This window comes from Terrapene carolina, unplaced genomic scaffold, assembly GCF_002925995.2.
Source record: "Terrapene carolina triunguis isolate 2854851 unplaced genomic scaffold, T_m_triunguis-2.0 Scaffold111, whole genome shotgun sequence".
NCBI lineage: Eukaryota > Metazoa > Chordata > Testudines > Emydidae > Terrapene > Terrapene triunguis.
This window is the reverse complement of record NW_020664462.1, coordinates 4491261-4508752: the sequence shown is the minus strand read 5'-3', so window position 1 is coordinate 4508752 and position 17492 is coordinate 4491261.

Below are 17492 nucleotides of genomic sequence, written 5' to 3'. Positions count from 1 at the left end.
AGGGAATTCGGGTTTAGATGGTTTGGGCATGTGAAAAGGAGATAGGGTGTTACCCTCCACTTTTAAGTTTGAGAAGGGTTGGAAGATTCAAAACTAGGTGGATAGATGGCACACAAAAGGATTTGATTAGCTGCAGAGCTTCCGGGGAACTGCTTCAAGACAGACTGAATGGAGAAGGACTTGAAAAGCTGATCCCATTAAGGCGAGGAAAAGAACTTGTAACTCATCCTGCTGCTGTGTTTGCAGATTATCTGATGGTGGATGACCATTTCCCCCTTAACATATTTGTCTATTCATGGGGTTCCTCAACCAAACTTCTAAAGCTAGCCTTACTAGCCTGGCACTAAATGCCAACTTCTGAATTTTCTACCTCAATGGGATTTAGGCCTTCAGGAGGAGGATCTCCACCTTTAATGGCTCTGACTTTCATAAATGCATGAAGGATGACTGTATTCATGGTATTTCCCAGCACAATGCCACCTGGAGGAATGGCACCTTGTGAACTGGGTTGCTATGGGGTGTTAAAATGGAGATATTAGTTTTGGTGGTATAGCATCCCTACCTAATGCCCAAAGATTGAGGTCTTGTGATTTGCTAATTCTGATGCTATCTAAGGTATATTCTATGGCTCCCATTCCCATAGTATCTGAGCACCTCAACATTTATAGTGTGTATGCTCACAACACTCCTGTGGGGGAGGGTAGTGCTAGTCTCCTCATCCTATAGATCAGGTGCAACAGTTAAGTGACTTTCCCAAGGTCACCCAGGAAATCTGTGGCAGAGCAGGGACTGGAACCCACATCTCACAAATCCTAGGCAAGTGGCCTCACCACTGGGCCATCTTTCCTCTTTATGCTAATATTGTACTGTATGTACTTCAATGCTGTACTAACTGTGGGACTATTAAAAGCCCTGGCAGTTCCTCAGGGTTGCCATTGCAGGGCCTAAACAATAGGGATGTGTCTAACTGCAGTGTAGAGACCCGTGGTTGGCCCGTGTCCATTGACTTGGGCTACAGCAGTGGCACTCAACCTTTCATAGAATCATAGAAGATCAGGGTTGGAAGGGACCTCAGGAGGTCATCTAGTCCAACGCCCTGCTCAAAGCAGGACCAATCCCCAACTAATTCATCCTGCCAGGGCTTTGTCAAGCCTGACCTTAAAAACCTCTAAGGAAGGAGATTCCACCACCTCCCTAGGGAATCCATTCCAGTGCTTCACCACCCTCCTAGTGAAATAGTGTTTCCTAATCTCCAACCTACACCTCCCCCACTGCAATTTGAGACCATTACTCCTTGTTCTGTCATCTGCTACCACTGAGAACAGTCTAGATCCATCCTCTTTGGAACCCCCTTTCAGGTAGTTGAAAGCAGCTATCAAATCCCCCCTCATTCTTCTCTTCTGCAGACTAAACAATCCCAGTTCCCTCAGCCTCTCCTCATAAGTCATGTGCTCCAGCCCCCTAATCATTTTTGTTGCCCCTCGCTGGACTCTTTCCAATTTTTCCACAGAAAAATGATGATGATCCCTTCTGGCCTTAAAGTCTATGAGCCTTGCCCATATCATTGGGGTGCTGTTCATGAGCGAGGCCTCTGGGTGTGGAAGACGTTTGCAGTGAAGGGCTAGCCTAGGGCAAACTACAGGCCAGGAGCAAATGCCTCACATTACAAACCACTCCCGCAGAAACATGATGTTCGTGCACTGATCTGCCCCACAGCGGCAATGCACCTATGGCTCAACAAGTGAGCCTGCTTCTTTCAGCCTGACAAACCTCACTGTATCCTGTAGAAGCCACCAGACTCTAGGATTTTTATTTTAAATACCAAAAATACAAAACTGGACAGCACACAAATCCATAGCTACTGTGTAGAGAGAGACAGAAAGGTGAGTGCCATGGGGGGGGGGCTGTCCAAGTTTTTCTGCCTGCCTCCCCTTTGAGTCTTACACGTTATCCTCTAAAGCAGAGAACTGACACTATCCAGTTTGGAGGGCTGCACCAGCAGTGGATTAAACTGAGTAAGCGAAGCTCTTCTAAGCATGTCCGGTATTTCTAGGTTACTTGTCACTGTAGTCCCTAAAGGGAGGGGGGAGGTTTCTCAAGTGCTCAGCATCCTCGTTTCAGGCTAGATGTCTTTCTTTTTTTCAGAAGAGCTCGGCTCCCAGGTGGGCACCTCCATAAAGGCTAGATAATCAAAAGGTATCAACTAGACAGCTGATGAGCTGTGATTGGGGCTCCCGATTGGCTAAGAATTGCAACACATCCTATTGTTTGTGTTAGCTCGTCTCTCCCACCCCAGCCTGCCTGTGTCCCATCCACCAGTTGTATCTAGTCTCTTAGCAAGCGAAGTTCCTTGAGGCAGGAGCTGTTGTTTACTCTGTACAGCACCCAGCACAGGGGAGGGGTCCAATCTGGTTGGCCCCTAGGTGCTACCGCAATATAAATGTTAGGCGACCACAAAACGTCTCCAGCACCCAGAAGTTCTCATAGGGACACAAAATCATAGAAATATAGGGCTGGGAGGGACCTCAAGAAGTTATCAAGTCCAGCCCCCTGTGCAAAGGCAGGACCAAGTAAACCTAGACCAGCCCTGCCAGGTTTGTCCAGCCTGCTCTTAAAAACCTCCAATGACGGGGATTCCACAACCTCCCTTGGAAGCCTGGTCCAGAGCTTCACTATCCTGATAGAAAGTTTTCCTTAACGTCTGTCCTACATCTCTCTTGCTGCAGATGAAGCCCATCACTTCTTGTTCTACCTTCAGTGAACGTGGAGAACAGTTGATCACAGTCCTCTTTATAAAAGTCCTTAACATTTTTGAAGACTGTTATCATGTCTCCCCTCAGTCTTCTTTTCTCAAGACTAAATAGGCCCATTTTTTAACCTCTCTCAGATCAGGTTTTCAAAATCTTTTATCAGTTTTGTTGCTCTCCTCTGGCCTGTCTCCAATTCGTCCACATCTTTCCTGAAGTGTAGGTTCCGGAATTGGACACCATACTCCAACTGAGACCTCACCCGGGCTGAGCAGAGTTGGATAACTACCTCTTATGTCTAACATACAACACGCCTATTAATACACCCCAGAATCATATTAGCCTTTTTTGCAACTGCACCACGTTGGCTCATATTCAATTTGTGATCCTCCCAATTTATAACCCCCAGATCCCTATAAGTGGAATTACCACCAAGCCACTTATTCCCGGTTTTGCAGTTGTGCATTTGATTTTTTTTTCCCCCTTCCTAAGTGAAGTACTTTTCACTTGCCTTTATTGAATTTCACCTTGTTGTTTTCAGACCAATTCTCCAATTTGTCAAGGTCATTTTTGAATTCTAATGCACCCAGAAAGAGATTGAAGGATGCAGTTGGCCCTGATGACATTTGAACCTGTGATGCCATGGGGTCTCAGTATTCCCACACTAATGATTAGAGCATCATGATGCTATGTAGTATTGTCCAACTACAGCTACGTGGGGAACTGGACTATGTAAACCCTACTTGTGCTCTATCTGGCAAGGCTGATAACTTTTTTTATGTTACCAGCGAAAGACACTGTAGGACTGACAGTGACCAGACCGATTGATCTTGGTAAATTACTAGAAGTCTGCATCTGCGGTGCATGTGCCATCTCAGAAAACAGGTTAGATCAGAGCTTCTTAAACTGTGTTCCCTGAATCACTACTGGTCCATGGAGATGCTTCTAGCATGTTAGTGAAGCCTCTCTGTCTTCAAGCACCAATTTGTTCTGTTCTGCTCTATTCTAAAGAGGTTCTTATCCTGCACTTATCGCAGTAGTATCTGAACGCCTTCCAGTAATGCCTTAAATGATGTGACTAGCATCTGTTACATGTTTCTTTCATCCTTTCTCCAAAGGAAGAATTGAGTGTGCAGTGGATTGGTTTGTTTTGCTCTTTCCAAAAAACCCCACAAAACAACAACAAACAACTTACACACAGCTCTGTGTTTATCCTGGAGAAGGCAGGTTGCTGAAATGTGCCTTGCATTTGAAATGGAAGATAGTGAGGTGTGTGATGGCCCTTCGTTCCTGGGGGAGTTTGTTCCAACCTCCGAGAAAGCTCGGTCTCCTACACAGACAAGCTTTTACCTTTATTGTAGATGGTTCCATTTTACCTTAAGAATAAAGTTGTTGACCATGCTCTTCATCCCAGAGCGTTAGGCTATCCTGGGTCCAGGCCACTGAGTGCCTTGAAGATAAAGACTGAGACCTTGACTCGGTGCCTACTCATGGTTGCTGTGAGTTGGGCTAGCAGACCCTTCAATGAGTTCCTAATCCAGGCCAGGGCTTAGAGAGAGCCTGTGCAGTGACACCAGGCAGCACCAGCAGTGTTGATCTAGGAGCTGGAGAGAACCGTAGGGCCTGAGGGTATGTTTACACTGCACACTAAGTCTGGGCCTGATTCAGGTTTGAGCCCTTGCTCCCCTTCTGTCCACACACACATTGATCTCACTCAGGACCCGGGTCCTAGCACTCTACTGGGAGAGGAGCAGAGTCAGAGCCCTCAAGTCCAAGCCCTGTCATTATGCAGCGTGGATGCAGCTCAAGCCGCAGATCTGAGTCAGAAGGTCTGTGTAGTGCAGTATGGACGTGTTAGCATGGCTGAGAGACCCGGGTCCAGCAACTGTAAACCCAGGTTACCAATGCAGTGTGGACGCTATAGTGTGGACTTGGCAAGCCCGAACAAGCCCGCGTCCCACTGAGCTGGGTTTACAATGTAGCGTAGGCATACCCTGTGTATCTAGCAGCCTCAAGAAAGGATCCCCTTTTATCTTTATTATAACTAAGCTCCATCTCTTCTCTAATGAGAGGGATGTTGCAAGGGTGCTGGTGGGGTGAGGTGTCTTTCTTTCTTTCTTTTTTTTTTTTTTCCAGACTGACCTATTCAGCTCCCATTATTCACTATGGCAGACCTCACAAGTACTTTCATGCCACCTCTTCCCCCATTCTTAGCAGAAAGTAACTTGGAGGACAGAGGAAAAGCCTAGTGTTTTCCCTTGGTAACTGCCACATACGCATCTTGCGCTCTCTTTCCTGATGGTGGTTTCCTAGTTTAAGCAGAGGGGATGAAATTCACCCTGTGCAAAGGGGCAGCGCAAAGCCCGTGCACCAGTTAACCCCGGAGGGCTGAAGGATCGATGGCTGGGTCTCTGGCTGCCCTAACCCACTGGTGAGTGTGGGTTACAGGTCCCCCTCTGTGCCAAACCACCAAGGGGATGAGCTGTTCCAGCCCCCAGGTATGGAGCCTCGGTCTTTATCTCCAGCCGTAGCAGCTTGTGCCTTTGCTCTAGAGGTCCCTGGTTCAGTCCCTGGTGCGTTGGGTCTCATGACCAATGTGACAGCTGCTCTCTGCACAGGAGTGAATTTCACCTTTGGTGCTATTCCAAAAACGACTCTGGTCCACCTTTCGCGTTGGCGGTGCCTTTCTCTGAGCCTTGTTACAGCGAGTAGCAATACCACGGGAGGTTCTACAGTGAATGATAAAATAATCCCATTTTAGCCCGCAAGCCACCCGGAGCCACATTTTCCATTTCTTTCAAACCAGGGTGGCAATGCGATCCATTGGATTGTTAGTGAAGGCCAGCTGTGCCCAGTAATTGGTCAATAGCAAGTTATTAATTAACAGGCTGGGGCCCAACCGTCTTTCCCCGCACCTCCTTCGCGAACAGAAGCAGCAACAGCATTGAGATAAGACCTCCTAACTTCTAAGCTCCGGCTGGTGCTGTGTAAGGGAGTCATGGACACTTATTCTCTTCTTTTTTCCCTCCATCACTGTAGGACCTGTGCACTTGGCTGCTGGAGAAATAGTTGGACTAGCTTGGATGTTTCTAGTTTATGTGGGAGAGGGCGTGTTTGTGTGTCTGCCTGAGTGCATGAGGACTGTTCATTGAGGGAAAGCCATGCTGAAATGAGGTTCTTGCCTTTCATTCTGAAGGTGGTTTAGGCCCACAGTCGTTCTTGTTTCAGGTGTCAGGAAGCCCCGTAGTCTCGATCAGGCTCTGGTGAAAGCTCGGTGTCCTGTACTCCCTTGCTAATTGACCGTTTCGTGGTTTTGGTGACATGTAGCTATTGTCAGAGGCCAGGGTTGCAGAGCGAGAGGCTATTACTCAAATGGCTCCCGTCAGTTCCATGGAGGGTTTTGAATATCAGGACTGAGACCTCGAACTGGACTCTGTAGTTCAAGGAGAGCAGGGCAGAGACCAGAGCCCTGAGTGGATGGGCTCATGATGACCTTTCTTGCTCAGCAGAGGACTTGCTGTGCGGGGCACCAGTTGCATTGTTTTCCAGGACACGTGAGTATGAGTTTCAGTAGTGTAGCCTGGAGGTCACGTGAATGGATCATGGTAGCCAGGTTGGAGTCCGACAGCTGGAGGGGGTAGCCACCTGGCTAGTCAAAGATGAGTGGTGTTTTTTTTTTTGTTTGTTTGGTTTTTTTTTTTGGCCTCCATGGCTATGTGGGCATCCAGTAGGATTTGGGATTGCAAGGAAGACCCCCAAGACTGTGGACTGAGTTAGCAATCTGAGGGCAGATGTCCTCAATGGCGAGAGGAAAATCCTTGGAAACACTTCCCTCTTCTTGCCAGCATCAGTCCCGCCAGTGCTTCACCACCCTCCTAGTGAAAAAGTTTTTCCTAATATCCAACCTAAACCTCCCCCACTGCAACTTGAGACCATTGCTCCTTGTTCTGTCATCTGCCACCACTGAGAACAGCCGAGCTCCATCCTCTTTGGAACCCCCCTACAGCTAGTTGAAAGCAGCTATCAAATCCCCCCTCATTCTTCTCTTCTGGAGACTAAACAATCCCAGTTCCCTCAGCCTCTCCTCATAAGTCATGTGCTCCAGACCCCTAATCATTTTTGTTGCCCTCCGCTGGACTCTTTCCAATATTTCCACATCCTCCTTGTAGTGTGGGGCCCAAAACTGGACACAGTACTCCAGATGAGGCCTCACCAATGTCGAATAAAGGGGAACGATCATGTTCCTCGATCTGCTGGCAATGCCCCTACTTATACAGCCCAAAATGCCGTTAGCCTTCTTGGCAACAAGAGCACACTGTTGACTCATATCCAGCTTCTCGTCCACTGTGACCCCTAGGTCCTTTTCTGCAGAACTGCTACCTAGCCATTCGGTCCCTAGTCTGTAGCAGTGCATAGGATTCTTCCATCCTAAGTGCAGGACTCTGCACTTGTCCTTGTTGAACCTCATCAGGTTTTTTTTGGCCCAATCCTCTAATTTGTCTAGGTTCCTCTGTATCTGATCCCTACCCTCCAGCGTATCTACCACGCCTCCCAGTTTAATGTCATCTGCAAACTTGCTGAGAGTGCAGTCCACACCATCCTCCAGATCATTAATAATGATATTAAACAAAACCGGCCCCAGGACCAACCCTTGGGGCACTCCGCTTGAAACCGGCTGCCAACTAGACATGGAGCCATTGATCACTACCCGTTGAGCCCGACGATCTAGCCAGCTTTCTATCCACCTTACAGTCCATTCATCCAGCCCATGCTTTTTTAACTTGGCGGCAAGAATACTGTGGGAGACCGTATCAAAAGCTTTGCTAAAGTCAAGGAATAACACATCCACTGCTTTCCCCTCATCCACAGAGCCAGTTATCTCATCATAGAAGGCAATTAGGTTAGTCAGGCACGACTTCCCCTTGGTGAATCCATGCTGACTGTTCCTGATCACTTTCCTCTCCTCTAAGTGTTTCATAATTGATTCCTTGAGGACCTGCTCCATGATTTTTCCAGGGACTGAGGTGAGGCTGACTGGCCTGTAGTTCCCCGGATCCTCCTCCTTCCCTTTTTTAAAGATGGGCACTACATTAGCCTTTTTCCAGTTATCCGGGACCTCCCCCGATCGCCATGAGTTTTCAAAGATGATGGCCACTGGCTCCGCACTCACATCCGCCAACTCCTTTAGCACCCTCGGATGCAGCGCATCCGGCCCCATGGATTTGTGCTCATCCAGTTTTTCTAAATAGTCCCGAACCACTTCTTTCTCCACGGAGGGCTGGTCACCTCCTCCCCATACTGTGCTGCCCAGTCCAGCAGTCTGGGAGCTGACCTTGTTTGTGAAGACAGAGGCAAAAAAAGCATTGAGTACATTAGCTTTTTCCACATCCTCTGTCACTAGGTTGCCTCCCTCATTCAGTAAGGGGCCCACACTTTCCTTGACTTTCTTCTTGTTGCTAACATACCTGAAGAAACCCTTCTTGTTACTCTTAACATCTCTTGCTAGCTGCAACTCCAAGTGCGATTTGGCCTTCGTGATTTCACTCTGGAGCACAAGCCATTGCTGGAGGGCGTTTGGCCAGCCTTGCGAAGGGAAGGGTGTAGGCGATGTGATCCGAGCTGGAGACCCCATGGGGCCAGACCTGCCACATACCTTTGGTGCTTCCCTTCTGACCTTACGCTACACTTCCTGCCAGTTGGGTAATGAGAAATTGCAGGCTGAAACCTCACAGCCAGTCTCTGCCAGACCCTTAAAGAGCTGCTAATGTGAGTCGTAAAGCCACAGTAGCCTCGGATCCAGCCGCGTTTTGACAGCTGTTCCAGCAGCGGAAGGAGGCAAAGCTAGAACACATATTGTAAAAATTTGGGATTTTTTTTTTTAAAAAATACAGAATTAGAGTCAGTCTCAGTCTCTCTCTCTCTCTCTCAAAATAAAATAATTAAAATCCAAGGCCCAGCCCACCTCCCTTAGGCCTCACTGAGCCCTAATGTGTGGGGTGGCAGATCTGCTGAGAACAAAATGGAGCCCCGTATAACTTGGAAGTGACACTTAAAATGCAATGACTTGGAATTGGTGCGTCACACGCTCTTACCCATGCAGCCCTCTAGGAGGACGTGATCATTCCCCTCTATTCGGCATTGGTGAGGCCTCATCTGGAGTACTGTGTCCAGTTTTGGGCCCCACACTACAAGAAGGATGTGGAATAATTGGAAAGAGTCCAGCAGAGGGCAACAAAAATGATTAGGGGGCTGGAGCACATGACTTATGAGGAGAGGCTGAGGGAACTGGGATTGTTTAGTCTGCAGAAGAGAAGAATGAGGGGGGATTTGATAGCTGCTTTCAACTACCTGAAAGGGGAGTTCCAAAGAGGATGGAGCTCGGCTGTTCTTAGTGGTGGCAGATGACAGAACAAGGAGTAATAGTCTCAAGTTGCAGTGGGAGAGGTCTAGGTTGGATATTAGGAAAAACTATTTCACGGGGAGGGTGGTGAAGCACTGGAATGGGTTACCTAGGGAGGTGGTGGAATCTCCTTCCTTAGAGGTTTTTAAGGTCAGGCTTGACAAAGCCTTGGCTGGGATGATTTAGTTGGGAATTGGTCCTGCTTTGAGCAGGGGCTTGGACTAGGTGACCTCCTGAGGTCCCTTCCATCCCTGATATTCTATGATTCTATGACTGTGGTTCTCAAACTGATTTGATCTCTCCCTACTTCTTTGTCTGTACTAGTTTACGCCCCTCCCCCCACCACACAGGTACATATACCGTTTACCAAAAAATCAACATGCAACTCTCACTAAATATTAAAAAAAGAAAGGCCTGGATTCAAACAGAACCAACGATCCATTGTGATAAGAGCAAGAGCAAAACTGCGGTTGTGGTCGCTGCTTACAATGAAACGTGGTCACCGCATCATCGCAAACAGATTAACAGAACTCCGTCAAAATGCACAGTGCCATCGGAGGACCTGATATGTCTGGAGGAATCAGCTTTACTAATTATTCATTGCTAGGGCCCTACCAAATCCACGCCCATGAAAAGCACATCATGGACTGTGGAAATCTGGTCTCCCCCTGTGAAATCTGGTCTTTTGTTTGCTGTTACCTTTATGCTATAGAGATTTTTACAGGGGGACCAGCATTTTTCTAATTGAGGGTCCTGACCCAAAAGGAAGTTGCAGTGGGGTCATGAGGTTATTTTAGTGGGGGGGTGTCGTGGTATTGTCACCCTCACTTCTGTGCTGCCTTCAGAGCTGGGCAATCAGAGAGAGGCGGCTGTTGACTGGGCACCCAGCTCAAAGAGTACAGAATGGGGTGGTGTTGTCTTATCCTGGCTACAGGGTTTCTTTCTCTAGTCTACAGCAACCTTCTCCCCAGCCCATGTACACCAGATCTCAACAGCCACAGGCTTAAGGAGGTTTGTGGAACCCACATCAGGATCCAGTCTGACTTTTGTAGCTGGCAACTTTCACTATAAAACTCTAAAGCCCAGGGCATGATCCAATGGCCATTGAAGTCAACAAAGACCTCCATGGGCTTTGGATGGTGAGCGAGTGCACTTCCAGGTCTAGATCTCTGGGCTCAGGCAAGTCTCTAGACCTCTATTATTATTAATTATTTCTATACAGTAGCACCTAGAGGCTCCAAACATGATCAGGGCCCCATTGTGCTGGGAGCTAGGAGCAAAAGTCCCTCTCCTGCCAAGCCTGCAATCTAAATAGAGAAGATAGAGGCACAGACTTGCCCAAGGTCACGTAACGGGCCAGGAGCAGAAACAGAATTGGAGCCCAGGTCTGCTGAGGCCTTGTCCACGAGACCATGTTCTTCCAGTCTTTAATCATCTCCCAAACTTCTGTTCACTCTCTGAGGATTTTTGCCAAAGCAGGAGAATGATGTTTGTGCTCTGGCAACATTTTAGGTTGTTGTCTTGTCAGCTTCCCTGGTCAGTGTTCTCTTATTACAGAAACTTGTGTTGTGAACTGTCCCTCACCGCTCCCGCTACTTAAAAGAGAAGCACCCGAGGACTAATCTCATTAAAACAGGACCCTTCTCTTCCAAGCCATGTCACTGCCAGCAGAATTGTAGAGCTGCGCTGGGAGGTCTGACAGATGAAGCGCAGAAGGAAAATGGAGGGTGGGGTGGGAGAGTTCATCACTGGAGCCCTTCTGAGCACCTCTGGGTCTTCAAAGTTGATTTGGAAACCTTGTGATTCCTCTCTCCTTTGATTTCAAAGCTTTATTACAATCCTTATTTAGTGTGTCATTGGGGAAGCAGGGGTGGTTTACAGGCTTAGAAGAAAATCCTTCCATGCAACCTAAAGAGCACAATATTGACAGGGAAGAAATGTCCACGTTGTTTGACTTTGAGGTGACCTTGCACGGCCTCTTTATAGCACCTGGTTTGGTTTGGAAGAAGAGGGTGGATTGCTTGGAATTGGGTGGCCCAGGAAGGAGTGCTAATTTGGCCATTGGGCTAAATGGGAATGTTGGATATAGAGAATATGTGAAAGGAAAGAGTGAACGGTTATACTTGGTACTGATCTTAGAGAGAGAGAGAGAGAGAGAAGGTGGGTGAGGTAATATCTTTTATTGGACCAACTTCTGTTGGTAAGAAAGACCAGCTTTCGAGCTTACACAGAGCTCTTCAACAGAAGTTGGTCCAATAAAAGATATTACCTCACCCACCTTGTCTCTCTAATATCCCGGGACCGGGTAAGCACTTTGTGGGGGAGAGCTGAGTTTTTAGTCATGTGAAGGAAGAAACTTTTTAATTCCACTTCCAGTTATGGCTTGAGGCTGCAAGAATGGAAACTAAATAACATTTTATTTCTGAAGTTTTGGAATCTCCTAGAGCTTTGTAAAGATTTGGTAGGAGAAAAGGCCTGGGGATGGGTGATCTTATCAGAATGGATCGGATGGTCATGCTCGCTCCCAGAGCTGATTGGAAAATGGGGCTTTTCTTCTATGGATAATGTAATTTTTTTTATGAAAAATTTTAAACCAAACTCTTTCAATTTGGATATGAGCTGTGGTGCCTCATGGGAATTGTAGTTTGTGTGCCTAATGCTCCTATTCTCCTCTACAGACTGGGCTCCCTGCATCTTCGATGACTACATCTCCCATGATGCACCACACTGTCCATCTTGGTGCATGATGGGAGTCCTTTCCTCATAGGAGATAAAGTTTGGCTGAGGAGCCCAGCCCATAGAAGAGAACGGGGACATGAGACACTCAAACTACAGCTCCCTTGAGGCACCATGGTGACATATCTAAATTAAAATAGTTTGGCTTTCCAGGTGTTCATAATTTTTCTGAAAAAACAGACTCCGTTCTTGAAAAATGCCATTTAGTTGAAAACCAAACTTCCCACTGATGGAAAATGTTTGACTAACTCATGGTGGCTTCATTTTGGTATGTGCGATGTCCTGGAAAGATTCCCTGTGTAATAACATGGACTCTTGTTTTCAGTGCCTTTCCTCCTACCACCTGGAACTGCCCCCTGCCCTCCAGATCCTTAATGACTACCTGCCTCAGTTTCCCATCTCATCCCTAAAAGATTGCTCTAAGCCAGTGCCCCAGCGTGGTGCTAAGTGTGTCTCCTGTTGAATCTCCATCACTCCCTGAAGGGCCATGTGTTTTATTAGTAGTAGTTGTTTTGTGGTGACACTAAGAGGCCCCAGTGAGAGGTTGAGGCCCCATTGTCCTAGGTACTGTTCATAGTACCTGCCCCAAAGAGCTTACAATCTAAATATCAGAGGAAAGATAACAGGCTCTTCCTGGCAAGGCTCCCCTCCTAGCAGACATCAAGCCAAAGGCTGCTTAGCTAGTAAGAAGTGACAAGACCACAGCTTATGGTGCCTGAGGTTCTATCGGTTAGTGCTGGCTCCACATTGCTTCTTTCCAAGCATTTCAGCTAGTTCTGGAGTTGGGGGATGACGACTCCCTTTTGGTTAGAAATGCCCTTTGTGAGATTTCCCCTCCCCCCCATAGCAAGAAGGGCAAATGTTGGCTAAAACACAGTGTTCACATTGTCATCTCTGGATTCCCCAAGTGACCAGCCCCAGTGGGTGGAGGACAGTCAGCAGCAAACTGGCACTATATTCCTAGTGGGTGGAGGTTAGATTAGGACAACATCTGCCTTTCTGACCTGTTTGCCAACAGATTCCAGGCACACATGATCTGGCTTTTTTGTTAATATGTGCTTGGGCCGTTTATGGAATTCCGATGGGTTGGAACCTCCTGCGTGAATTGGCAGGGGTGAGGTTTTTTTGCTGTTTTTTTTTTTCCTTCTAGAGCTGCATCAGCATGTTTTGGAAGTAGGCCTCCGGCTTGCTGTGCATGGAGCTTCCGCCAAAGATTTCCCTCCTCCAGACTTGAAGCTTCTCCTACAGGTACCCTCTACTCCAGAGTAAACCAGTTTCGAATGCTTGGAATCAGATCTACGCTGGTGTTTGGTGGGTGAGGCAAGTGCTCTTAATAGAGTTGAACGTGCCCTCATGACAGCATCTCCAGCAATCACGAATGTCAGTGCTGGTATTTGTAAGTAGCTTTATGTAAAAATCCATGGCATTTGGAGTTTAGGTTTGCGCTCATCTTAGCTAACTAGCTAGCTACCAGAGCTGGTCAGATTTTTTGCTCATATTTTGATATCCAGAAAAAAAATTGAGAGAATTTTTCATAACATTTTCTTCTTGTTTCTTTAAGCAGCTGTAAATCTGGTCCAATTTTTTTTTTTTAAGTTTTAAAATTGTAGATCCCCATCTGTATAGTGGGATGGTAACATGTCCTTGGTCTGTTTTGTCTGTTTGGACTATGAGGCCCTAGCTGCAGTACTGTGTCCAATTCTGGGTGCCACAATTTAGGAAGGAAGTAGACAAATTGGAAAGAATCCAGAGGAGAGCAACAAAAATGATAAGGTTTGGAAAACCTGACCTATGAGAAAAGGTTGAACAAACTGGGCATGTTTAGTCTTAAGAAAAGAAGACTGGGGGGCAACCAACAGTCTTCCAATATTGTAAGGCCTGTTATAAAGAGGACAGTGATTAATTGTTCTCCATGTCCACTGAAGATAGGACAAGAAGTATTGGGTTTAATCTGCAGCAAGGGAGATGTAGGTTAGATATTAGAAAGTTTTTCCTAACTATAAAGGTAGCTAAGCTCTGGAAACGGCTTCCATGGGAGGTTATGGAGTCTCCATTATTGGAAGCATTTAAAACCAAGTTGGACAAACACCTGTCAGGGATGGTCTAAGTTTACTTGGTCCTGCCTCAGCACAGGGTACTGGATTTAATAACTTCTCAAGGTTCCTTCCTGCCCTATGATTCTGCGATTCTGTACCTAGCTCACCCCACTGAGAAAAACACAAATTGGACACCAGGGTCTACTTTGTTCCACCAACTTGCAAGAAGCAGGTGACACCCCCAAATAAGATAAACACTGGGCCTGATCCAATTTCTATGGAAGTCTATAGAAAGACTCCCATTAACTTTGTCATTTATCAGATTTCTTGGCCATCCAATTATTAGTTTCCTGAATTTCGGGTATGGAACATGTCATCAGGTCCAACCACTGCCTAAGAAGACTTTCTCATAGTCTTTGGAGGTCAGGAGGGTCTCAGGCTAGACAGAAGAAGCACACAGAAGGGGCAGTCAGCTCCAGACCCTCCCTGCTGTCTCACAGCACTCTCTGATCCCTCTCCATTACTATTATCATGATAGCTCCTAGAGGCACTAGCTGAGATCAGGGCCCCATTGTGCTAGGTGCAGTACAGAAACATAGCAAGAGACAGTCTCTGCCCCAGAGAGTTTACAGTCTAAGGAGACCTGACAAATGAAGGAAGGATTTTTATCCCCATATTACAGATGAGGAACTGAGGCCCAAAGTGGAAGTGGCAGAGCTAGAAACTGAACCCCGATATCTCCTGAGACCCAATTCAGTGCCTAAACCCCAAGTGTATCCTTCCTCTCCAACACCAGATGGCGCTACAGGAGAAGGACATGGTTGTCTTTTAAAGGGCCAGTGTGCTACATCCTCAGATTATTACAAAATCCATGTATCTGAGAAATTAATTACAGGGACTGTCAAACAGCCGCACTGAAGTGACCCTTGCCTGCGGGAAACCAGCAGAATCATTTTCTTCTTGTTAAGAAAAAAATCTTAGAAAAAAAAAGTCAGGTTTGGTCTTGTTTTCAAAAAATTCTGTTCAGCTAAGGTGTAAATCTTTTCTTGGAAACCAAATAATCCACCTGTACTTCAAAGGCAGACTGTCAGCAAGGAGGGAAAGCTAAAGCCACATTATTATTATTACTGTTTATTTTGTGCATTTGATAGAAGGTTTCATGCCAAGGATGGCAGGTAAGGTAAGGTGAGGCCGTGCTGATGAAAAGAAAATAATGCACGAGTTTGGAGTTCAGATAAATGAAAAGGGGGAGAAAGACTTCCTGCAGCTAGGGCATAATTATTCATTGTTCTTTATTTACTTAATTTGTTATTGCAAACAACGGTTTTATGCCCATCACCCTGGTAACAAGGCACGTGATATGACTCTTGGAGTATCAAAAAGAGAGATCGAATACCTGCAATTTTACCAGTAAGTAGGAGAGCAACATTTGCATCAGTTGGGAAGGCCTGGGCTTGGAGTTGCTTCTGAAAGTGGCCAGGGTAGTGTTGAATATTATTATGCCTCCTCGTGCTCTCCTCATTGGTGGATCATCACAAGCAGGCAGTGTCCTCCGAATAACGACACAGGCACAAGCCCAGTAAACAACAGAACAGCATCTGTTTATTACTGGAAAAGGGTACAGAGGTGCCAGCCCCAAGCGCTGAAAGATTGTGAGTCAGATCCCCCCATAGATCATGAGATTGCTAAACCAATCATGAGATTTAATTTTTTTTTTAAAAACGGGGTTCTTTTTATTCGATCTCTGACCATTGGGTTGCTCTTGCTTCATGTTTTTAAGCTTTTCTTTGCAACGGCAAGGGCTAGACTTTTTTTTTAATTAAATATCGTGGAGATTCTCATACAAAGTCCTGATTTAAACAATTGCTGCTTTAAGAAAAACACCAAATATTGTGAGATTCAGGAGAGTTGGAGACACTGCAGAGGTAGCTCCTCTCCTGCTGCTCATGTTGATGTAGAAAAAAGAGTTTGGCTTTCTCCTCCCCCTCCCCCCATCAGGAGGCACAAATGCACCCCCCACTCCCTGAACTTCCTCAGACAAGGGCCTTTTCCTTCCGGGTGAAGCCCACCTCCTTTAGGGGCCATCTCTGGGTGTGCTTCTTTCACTGCCAGCACAGAAACACTTGCAACAAATATTTCTGCAGCAAGGGTGTTCATGAGAGCGCTTCACTCTTGGGACATTCATTTCTAATGGTTGGTTTGGTCTGGTTCCAGCATGGGGACAATGGTTTTCATCTTTACTTATCCAAACTGGTTCTCCCAGCTCAGATTATACTCTGCTGGATGAACTGAAGGCATAGACTCTGTTCTCCTGTAACGAACGCAACTTGATGTGTTGGTATTATTTTAAACTGGACGTCACCCCAGCTGTTCTTGTTTTCACCTCTCACCGGAAGAATCCCCTCCCGTTTTTTCCCCCTTGCAACAAGATTCGGTGGCTTCCCTTTTGTTTTATTTTTAGTGATATTTAATATTTATATTGGTTCAAAGACTTGTTCAACTCCCTTCCAGCTCACAGATGCTCTGGGTGAGAAGAGCGACAAAAAAAAAAAAAAAAAAAGGCAACTCCGACGTTTCAAAGCTCTGAAGGGTGGGTTTAGCCTGGAAAGTAACTTTCTGCGTCTCTGTGTTTGCTTTGTCTCTCAGCGGTTCCAGATCGCATGTGCTCATGGGTGTTTATATTTTGCATTGCAGCTGTGCCTCGGAGTTGAGATCAGGAGCACACGGAGCTAGGCGCTATGCAAACACATCTCAAAAATGCCTGCCCTGAAGAGCTTAGCTGTGTTCTCTTCACTGTCAGCCTTGCAAATACATCAGCTCATCAGGCTGGGTTCTTTCCATCTCATGCCTCCTGAGAATACAGGAAATACCAAAATGGATCAGAGCTGGGATCCAGTTCGTCTAATATCGCATCGCTGTTGGATTCTTTTTATTTGCCTCATGCTTTCAGAGCCTTTAGGTTACACTAGGGAGCATGTTTCCAAGCTTTTCTCTGCAACCATGAGTAAAACGGGGCGGAAAATGATCAAAATCAGAAAATGCCGATTTTGGCAAAATTGTATAGATTTCCACAAAACTTCCCACAAAACAGAAATTCCAGCCATTTTGAACCATGGAGGCTAGAAACGTACTTAGGGAAAAAAATAAAAACACTGAGATTCTCAGGTAATCACTTGTGTCCAGGAGCTGCGGCTTTCAGAAAAATATCAAATCCGAGAGTCTTGGTTGGGGCCTGTAGGTGCAGCTTAGAATAAAACGGATAATAAGGAGTTAGACTGTCTCCGTCCAAATCCCAGTGTTGCTTTTGGTGGTTAGTGATGGGCCTGTTTTTGATCAATTTGAGGCAGGGCGTTTAGAACCTTTTACCCACACACATGGCACAGGTGGTAATAAGAGAGTGCTGGTATTTCATTTCAGGTATAATATGTTACAGAATCAGATTGGGCTGCTCTGCGTGTGCATATCCGGTCTTGGTGATGAAAGTTACTGAAATGCTCATGCACGGCTCTCTTCTTTACATCTTCTAACTCCAGCTATTTATTATTAGTTTTATTCTAAGCAGCACCTACAGGC